Genomic DNA, 10,734 nt, shown 5'->3' on the forward strand with positions numbered 1-10,734 from the left:
TTTATACCAAAAAATGCATTTGATTTGTGGCAAAATGCTCTTGGTATAGAGCTGAAATCTAATTATAGAGTCTGTGAATTACATTTTAAAACTGATGACATAATTAAAACATGGGTTTCGGGACAAAGTCAATTTTCGGTTAGTGAATATTAATCTAATACTTAATAATTTAGATAGGATCAACCATAGTTCAATATTAATCTATGGGTTCACTTTAAGGGCCAGTATTACAAGATATGATTATATCTTCGGTTACCTGACCGTCCGTTTACGCCTCGGTTATCGTTATAACCGTGGTTTTAGCTTTTACGGTCCATTATCAGAATAGTAGTATTACAATACCCCGTCAGAGTTCAATTCGGTAATCAACTGTTTTGACCACGGTTATCATGAAGATTATAGATTACTATGTTCTGGATTGCGAATGAATCAAGTCTTGTTTTAAATTTTAAACTTTTTTAAGTTATAATTAAGTTATAATTAAAAATCATGAATAAAAAATCTTCCAAAAGTAAAAACTTTAGTTTCGCTGAAGAAGAGGAACTGATGAATTTAGTTTCAAAATACTGGGCAGTTGTTCAGTGCAAGACCACCGATCAACCGATCATGTGAATAATATGTAAGTTTCTGTTGTTTTTTTATAATAATTAAGAATTAGCCCATTCTTTATTTATTGGTCCAAATATTACATTACAGGAAAAAGAAAGAATACTGGTCAACAATTGAATCTGAGTTCAATGCAGTCATTCCAAATCAATTTAGACCAGCGAGTGTGTTGAAATGTAAATTTGAAAATATTTGTAGACGAGCTCAGAAAAAAAAAGTGGAAAATGGAAAACAGCTATCTAGTACTGGTGGTGGAAAAGCTATTCTTGCAGAATATGTTTCTGCTGATGAACGAGTTTTGGCTCTTTTGGGTAAAAGAGCTTCAGGGTTGATTTCCAACTGGTGTGACGATCAAGGTAGTAAATACTAAACACTAAGTTTTAAAAGTTAATTTAGATTTATTTAGATTTAAAAAGGGTCAGAGTAATATTAAAATTAAAACATTGCTTAGTCAGGTTACTTAAAAGATATAAAATAAAATACATTATACTATAATGATTGTGATAATGAACTATGCTCTCATTCTTATACATATTGTGACTTCTAATTTCTCTGAATACTAATATAAATAGTTTATTGAAATTAATTCTTGATAAGACAATGTTATATCCTACTAATTTATTATTTTATGAATTCAATGTGTTATTTATTTTAGTGGTAGTTTCAAACACTGTTCAAAGTAGAATAGATGAAGTAGATGATGAATATGAAGTAGAAGAAGTGTGTTACGATGATGATTTGTTACTAGAAAACACATTCCAAAAGCCAACTTCTGATAATATTTATCAAAATGAGTCCACTCTACCAGGTAAAGATTTATTTTGTTTATATTTTTAGTTTTTACCTTACATTTATTTAAAACTAGCTTATTACATTTTTACTTCATTATTTTTTTCAGAAACATCTTGGGCAAAATATACCCCTGGTATGCTAAGGCAGCCAAAATCCACTCCACATTATCTTTTACAAGAAAACTTAAAGAAGACAATGTTGAAGTTTCTGAATCAGGTAATTATTGAAAAATGTCTTCATGTAATTTTAAATTTATCTCATTGTTCAAATAAACTGTATGGATTATAAATGGTTTTAGGCCAAACAAAGAGAAAGAAGGGGTTTCAAGACAAGATAACAAAATGGGCACAAGAAAAAGCTTTACTAACTGAGCAGGAATCAAACTTACAAAGGGAGGAAGCAGAATTTAAAAGAGAAGTATGGAGGGTGAAAATAGATCGAGAAAAGGAATTATTAAAAGAAGTAAAGGATAGGATAAGGTTTCAAGCTGAAAAACATGCAGCAGAAATGGAACTGCTTAAAACAAAAATAAACAATAAATAAAAAATTCAGTGTTTTGGAGTGGACATTTCACTTACTTTTTTTTTATTTATATTACACATATTCAGTACAAAGTTATGTACCATAGTATTGTTATTTTTATTATTAATTATATATAAGTACGTGCTATAATTTTGTTATTTTTCTTTCACTTATAAGGATTAAGGAATTTGTGATGTTTAATTCTTTTGTTACTCATTATATGTAAGTATATATTTATAATTTTGTTATTTTTCTTTCACTTATAAGAATTAAGGAATTTGTGATATTTAATTCTTTTGTTACTCATTATATGTAAGTACATTTATAATTTTGTTATTTTTCCACCATTTATAAAGACTAAAGAATGTGTCTTGTTTGCTATATTAAAAAAAAATAATAAACTAACCAAAATATAAAAATACAGTTTTTTTTTATATAACAATTTTCTTGATTGCTAGTTTAAAATATACAAATAAATAGTCACAATAATGAATTAAAATAATTTAAAAAGCGGATTCTATGTATTGATTGATTTCTTCCTTGATTGTTGATAGCATGGGGTTGTTCAAATATTGTTAGAGTAATTAAATTTTCTTGTTCTACAGTAACTCTAGGCTCATCATCTCCAAACCGACGAGCAATGTTGTGCAGTACTGCTGTGGCCACTATAATAGCTTGTACTGTATCCAAGTTTCTTACATTTATTCCTAAGCTCAATATTGGAAATCGTCTCTTCCAGACACCGTATGATCTTTCTACTGGATTTCTAGTACGAATTTGTGACTCATTAAAAGTATTTTCAACGTTTGTAATTGGATTCAACATGGGTGTAATCATATAAGACTGCATTGGATAACCACTGTCAGCCACTAAAACACAATCTTTGAACTCTCTAATATCAAAGCGTTGTTTAATAGCAAAGTTTCGAAATATGTTTGCATCATGACTACTACCTGGCTATCTAGCAACTATATTTTGTATTATCAATTTTGAATCGCAAATAGTTTGTACATTCATAGAGAAAAATTGTTTCCTGTTACGAAAAATTTCTGCATCATTACCACCTGGGGATCTAATTTTTATATGGGTACAATCTATAGCTCCAATACATGATGGGAATTTTGCAATATTGAAGAAATCCTGTTTAACTTGACGTATTTCCTCATCAGTTGTTGGAAAATTAATGAAATCTGGTCTAAGTCCTGCTAAGGCTTTTGACACTTCTATTATAATTTTCCCACCAGTAGTTTTATGTATTCCAGCAAAATCTGCACAAGTTGCTATGAAAGACCCAGTTGCATAATACCTCAACGTCATCAACAGTTTTTGACTAGGTGTTACTGCATTATTTCTGAAAATATAAATTAATATAATTATTAAACACTACACTATTTATTTTTAATTTATATTATAATGTATAAATGTATAAATAATGTATTGATCATCCATTATTTTTACGAATAGTAATTTAATAGTACATTCATTAAATTGTATACCTAATTGTATTTCAGCCTGCAGTCCTAAATATATTAGAAATCAAATATCTTTAGTTAATTTTTAATTATAAGCTAAAATAGGACAGGCATATTAAATTTGTGAATAATAGTTTACGTACATTTTTCTACAATGTATTCGAAGCAACTAGATACATTTTTAATAATTATTAAAAAATAATTATTTATTTATCTCTAGTACAATATTTTTATTCTTATGGTTTATCAATTTAGGGAGGAACATATAATATCCATTTATTTAGAATTCCAGACTAAATGTTACTACAAATTGTATTATAAAATACTTTTTAAATTTACCTTTTCAAACTAGCACTATAAAAGTATATAAAGCACTAAACTTAAAAAAGTTTATATTTATTTATAATTTTTCTGTTCTGATAGATTTATAAAAACATAAACATTTAATACCAATTTTTGATCATGAACATAATACTAGGTTTAAACAAAATTTTAATATATGCTTACCAAATTGTAGGTACTATAGTTTTGGTCAAAAAGGTACATTTTATATTTACTTACACTAATGTGTTTCATGTAATTTTAAAAATCTTACTACTTTTAAAAAATATATATAACAAATTGGATTTAGATTGTATTTAATTTTAGTTTACCTATCTCATATTTTTCACTTGTTGTTTATCTATTTTTTTTATTTTCTTTATTGGCCGCTTCTTATTAAATTTTGTACCCCTTTTCATGCTCTACTATACTATTATTATTTAGTTTAATTTAGTTTCTTGATACGGTTATAAAATACATTTTATTTTACTTTAATTTATCATTTATTACTAGTATACTTTTATCTATTTTTTATTTCTTTTTAAGAACTCACTCTCCCAGCACAAGCTCTGCTTTTTAAGAATATTGCAATATTGTTAAATTTTTTTAAGTATTGTAAATTTATAATTTACTTATTAATGTATATTAAAACATTTAAAATTTAAATATATAACAATGTGTTATTGTTGCAATAAAGTTATTATTATTAAAAAAAAACTTAAATAATAAATAATTTAAATTTGTAATGGAGTAATAAATGTAATACCTATAAATTATAATAATAATTAGAAAAAAAGGGTACAACTAATAAGTAATAATTATATAGAAACAGCATACCCTACGCTTTCCCTACAACACTATACTTTTTTTTTTAAAATAGATCAAACCTAAATAATAAACTATTTTAATACACACTTACCTACTGGTTTGTGATACGATTTTTGATTCTATTATACGTAAAATAAACTTGACAGTATCTTTGTTCAAACGAAACCTATTCAAAAACTCATCATCTCTCCATACTTTAAAATGACCAGGTCGTTTGTGAATAATTTTAGCACGCCTAGGGAAAGCTACAAGTTCCGCTAAATGCTCAAAATCATCGATTGCTTCATCACTTTCTTCGGTATCGGAATAGTCGTCATCAAAATCCATATAGTCTTGTGCATCCATAGTTAAAAAAAAGTAATATGTAAAATATATAATATTATATCGAAAACCATAGACAAGAAAACTGAAAACAAAATTAAATAATTTTGTTCGCGGCACAATGTAGATGGTTTTTTTGAAAAATAATCAAGAATGATAATGATATCAAAATAATCACAAAAAAATAAAAATTAACAACCAATCAGATACTTTAACGGTTCATCACATTTTGTAACCAGCCGATATCGTTTGGTAAGCGTAACCGGTAACTAACGGTCAATTACAGAGTAGACCGGAATTTGTAATACTGGTTATTTCATCTTACAGACCGTTAAACACTGATCAGAGTATAACCCATGATTGTAATACTGGCCCTAAGTGTCCAGTTAATAGATAGGAAGAGACGACGGGACACTGATTCCTTATCTGTGTGTCTCGTGTGAACGCTTCTATAAATATCTATATATATTTTTAATCGCCCAATTCTTTACAGACAATAGTCGCCGGCGACAAAGTGTCTAGTGTAAAAGAGCTCTTAATTACGTAAGAAATCGTGTTCTGGTGACATCGCGTATTTACTATTTATAATTCGTGTTCACACCATCCATTTTTGTTTTGTGTTTGTTATTACTATAGTCAATCAAACTAGCAAAATATATTATAATTATTTTCATTACACCAGGACTAAACACCAAGCATTGTTCCGGTTGTCATGCGAGCCACTCCAACCTGTATCTATGTAATTTAGGAATTACCTATAAATGTTATGCTTTATTAAAGCTATATTATAGCTTCTGTTTCTACTGATAATTTAGAACGTGTATTGGGCTCAGTCTTATGTGATTTATTATTATATTTAAATATTATTAGTTATTTCATAAACTACAAATTAAACTCTTTAACTGTAATATATATTACACTACTTAATTATCTTTTGAACTTTTGCATAAGAATTAAAATCATTTGTTATGTTTTGCCAAGCTTCGTGTTTTTTTAAATTTGTATTAAAATCTTTTCTTGGATCTTCTATGATTGATTTAGATTTATTTAAACAATGAAAAAAAATTTCTTTTTCTTCATTGTCCCAATTTGGACAACGTTCTCTTTTTAATTTATTCATAGTATTTAGTGTAATATGAACACTTGATATAAATGTATAATATAGGTAAATAAACTTAAATGTATAAAATAAACTATTAATAATAAACGATAAAGAATAACAAACAACAACCTATGAGACGATGAGACGCGAGTATGAAAAAATTTTTTTTTTTTTTATGTTCAGTAATATTTTGATAACATTTTTTAAATTATCAATAATAATCTATAAATTCATGGAAAAAAACGTCAATTTAAAAATTAGGCTTTAAACAATTACTTAGTTACGGTACCCTAAAATTCTAATTATGCATATGAAAATTAAGTGTTAGCTAAGTACTGGTTAAGTGTCCCGTAGCTAGGTGACACCTAAGCATTTTTAGGTGACCCTTAACGAACTGACTATGCATACGGCCACATATTTTAGATTCTGAACGAAGTGATGAATGTATTGATTTTACAATGATGTATGTTTTTTGTTTTTTGTTTTTTTGTTTTTGTGTCTGTGTACAGCATAACTAGTCGAAATAATGCTTCAATTTCAAACTTCGGGGGTGGTTTCCGATGGAAAAGTGAATATCCTTGGTGCATTTTAATGGTAAAAAGTTAACATTTTCCAACAGTTTTCAAAAAAATCGAGAAAAACAAAAAAAAAAATGATGGAAAAACGGCAATTTTTACGCAAAACCAGTTTTCGACCAAATCGATTTTTTTTTGTGGTTGTAATTCAAAAACTAATCACTGAAAGTACTTGAAATTTTCACCAAATGTTAATGTCAGTGGTATCTGTATGAAGTTACATTTTCAAAAAAATTTGACTTTTTTTGAGTTATTTATAGATCACTGAAATTTTCGATTTTTTTGAGAAATTTTTTTTTAAAGTGTCAATAAAAAATTTTTGGATGACCAAAAAGTTTTGAAAATTTAATACAAGGTTCCTTATGAGTTGTTTTTATTGTAGCTAAAAAAAATTAAAAATCGGTGTCATAATTTTTTTTTATAAGCATTTATAGTTCAAATTTGTACGAAATCCGTCGAAAACGCGAAAATTTGCAAAGTAAATTTGAAGTTGAAAAAATCATAAAATTTTTTGTGTTCATAACTAAGGATTAAAATTATAACACTAAGTTTTCCATAAGTTTTCCTTCAAGTAGCTATAGAGAAAACTCATAACATCATTATAGGAAAAATTTTATGTGCGTTTGAATTTTAAATTTTTACGAAATAGCGGAACGATAACGATTTATCCCAAACGATTTTAAATATTTGTTATTATTCAAAAAGTATAAGTCGTAGATACTTGAAAATTTTACCAGTTATTAAGATTCGCGTTTTCTTTACGTGATTTAATTTTTAAAATATTTTGAATTTTTTTGAGCTATTTATAGACAACTGAAATTTTCAATTTTTCTAAAAAAATATTTTTGAAGTGTCGATAAAATTTTTTTAACTAATACTTGAAAATGTAATACAAAGTTCCTCAAAAGTTATTCTTATAGTGATTAAAAAATTATAAGAATACATAGGCACAATTTTTTTTTATTAGAATTTGAAGTTCAAATTTTGACGAAAATTCGTCAAAATTATGAATATTTGCATAGTATTTATGAAAGTTTAAAATTCAAAATATTCTATAATGACTACGAGTTTAATGAAAAATGGTATAGCTCTATGCCATCTTGCTAAAAGCTATGTATTCTAAATAACATATGTAACAAAGAATTAAATAAGAAAATTATTATTCATAAATAAGGTTAAGATATTTTGTTTTTTTTTTTACTTTGGGTGCTTTAAATAAACTTTTATTTTTTAATCCAATTGATTTTTGTTGTTTGACATCTAAAGCATAACCATTATACACCCTGGTACTTAAACAGAACTTAACCATTTTTAATGTTTAGGTAAAAAAAATAAAAAATACAAATTATTTGAAACCTTATCATTGTATACATTGTCTATTTATAAATTTAATATTTTGATGAATTCAATAATAAATAATCATATGGAAATCATCTATGTCCATGTGTTTAATAGCTAATTATAATAATATATTTGTTTTTTATTATTGAACCTATTTTAACCAATATCCCCCTAATTCTGTATATATGTTTTAGATCTGATCTTCTAAATCATAAAGTAATAAATTATTTGCAAGGAATAATAAATCATGTTTAATTCGAAAAACATACATAATTCCTATTATATATAGTATAATATTATTACATGTCTACATGCTATAATTGTAAAATGTAGCTCTCTAATCGAACGACGTGCTCCTGGTGGCAGAATAACCGTGCGACTTTTGTCGGGCCACTTTATAAACGGGCGGCTCATAGGAGTTTGGTCTCCTTATCTCTTATCTTCATGGTTTGAACATTATAATCTATACAGTGGTACCAATATGTAATTTAAAATTTTCGAAAATAATGTTATGTTATTATACATTTATAGTTTATACATTAAAGGTAGGTACGTGATATTTGAATATTTCACTGACAGTCGCTATGCTCAAATTATTTTTATAGTGTACCTACATTGTGATTATTAAAAATCAAAATATTTAGTTAATTGTAATGGTATAGACTTATAATATTATATTATATTTAATATAATAACCTATAATACCTCTCATTTCGTCAAGGTATGTTTACTTTTTAAATTTAAATTTGTTTAATAGTGGTTTCTGGTAATCTGGTTGTGAATGGAATATTAATTGTAGCCTGCATGTGTGATTTTTTTATTTTATTATTATTATTTTTTTTTCATTGAAATTGTTTTGTCAAAATAAAATATATTTTGGCCAATAAATTATAAATGTCCAACTCCAACTGATGTGATTATGGGCAACTTTACTATGGACTAGACATTTCAATGCAATATTGAAATAGCACAATGTATAGGTAAGTATTATTAACAATGTTATACACTTTTCGGTGAGAACTTTATTGGTATACATTGAGAGTTACAATTTTTGACACATTTGTCTTTGACTTACTAATTAACATAATTCAACTATATTTTTAGGTCCTATAACCCTGAGGAAGCAGATTTAAAAAAGTGTTCTTATTTATTGGTGCATGTCTGCATACGTTATGCTGTCTAACATATCTGCCTGCTTCAACCAGAAACTCATTCACAACCAACTAGTCAACGTATAATAAGAACAGGTACTATAACATTTTGTAATTTTTATAGGTAGAATTTTTTTTTTTTAATGATCCATGATGAATGTAGGTAGATAGGTAGGATGTAAAAAAAAAGTAAAACGATTTTTTTTTTTATTTTATTATTATTATTTTTTTTTCATTGAAATTGTTTTGTCAAAATAAAATATATTTTGGCCAATAAATTATAAATGTCCAACTCCAACTGATGTGATTATGGGCAACTTTACTATGGACTAGACATTTCAATGCAATAATTGAAATAGCACAATGTATAGGTAAGTATTATTAACAATGTTATACACTTTTCGGTGAGAACTTTATTGGTATACATTGAGAGTTACAATTTTTGACACATTTGTCTTTGACTTACTAATTAACATAATTCAACTATATTTTTAGGTCCTATAACCCTGAGGAAGCAGATTTAAAAAAGTGTTCTTATTTATTGGTGCATGTCTGCATACGTTATGCTGTCTAACATATCTGCCTGCTTCAACCAGAAACTCATTCACAACCAACTAGTCAACGTATAATAAGAACAGGTACTATAACATTTTGTAATTTTTATAGGTAGAATTTTTTTTTTTTTAATGATCCATGATGAATGTAGGTAGATAGGTAGGATGTAAAAAAAAAGTAAAACGATTTTTTTTTTTATTTATTTATTCAAAACTTATTAGTTGACGGTCCTCCTCCACCTCCATTTGATTGTCTGGTTTGTTCTACAACAGAATTAGATAATATTTTGTATTTACTATAGTTTTATGAATAGTGTTTATGTGATAGGCATATAGTCAAATCAGGCATTTTATTAAATTACATTTTTATATAATTTCACTATCATCACTAATGGTTTTTTTTTTATATAATATATAAATTAATTATAGTCGGGAGCACGAAAAATGAGCGATGGCCCCCGCGACCCGTTGTTAGTACCCACTGCTGTAGGCATTGGTTCTCAGCATTGTACTATCACGCTGCGCTGTCGGGCTAACCTAGCCGGATTTAATAGTTTGATAACCACTTTACAAAAACTGCCGCTTGGAACATGACGGGCAGCGCTCATTTTTCGTGCTCCCGACTATAGTACCTAATAATTAATAGAAAATATCGTTATATTTTTTAATTTCTTAAAATAATTTAACTAAATGTCTAGACTGGTAGTGAAATTGAATAAAAAAAAAAAAAGCGGTCAAGTGGGTACCGTTCTGCTGTACATTAGAGGGTGGGGTTGACCTCGGACTAGGGTAGGTTAAATTTGAATGCAATGATAGGTATCATTGTATACGAAAAACGATTCTGAACGAAGATGATTTGTCAGCCTAGGATATAATTTCCAGTGGTTGGTGAAAAAGGTGGTTTATGTTTTAATGGCCTGAATACAACAAAATTTAAGTTCTTTTATAATAACTGTAAGCTAAACTTATGAAAAACCTTGTATTAAATTTTCAACTCTTAGCTACTTATACAAACATTTTTATGAAATATACCTACAAAATAATTTGCAAATATTCATGGTTTTGACGAATTTTTGTCAATATTTGAACTTCAAATGCTAATAAAAAAAAATTGTGCCTATGTATTCTTATAATTTTTTAATCACTATA

General features: G+C 27.0%; 2 pseudogenes; one reads left to right on the plus strand and one right to left on the minus strand.

Annotated features, from left to right (window-relative positions):
• The first annotated feature begins 489 nt into the window (after positions 1–489).
• Positions 490–1,977, plus strand: LOC126554869 (uncharacterized; annotated as a pseudogene).
• Positions 1,978–2,400: 423 nt separating this feature from the next.
• On the minus strand, positions 2,401–4,886 carry LOC126554861 (putative nuclease HARBI1; annotated as a pseudogene).
• Between the last annotated feature and the right edge of the window lie 5,848 nt (positions 4,887–10,734).

This window comes from Aphis gossypii, unplaced genomic scaffold, assembly GCF_020184175.1.
Source record: "Aphis gossypii isolate Hap1 unplaced genomic scaffold, ASM2018417v2 Contig00628, whole genome shotgun sequence".
Taxonomy (NCBI): Eukaryota; Metazoa; Arthropoda; class Insecta; order Hemiptera; family Aphididae; genus Aphis; species Aphis gossypii.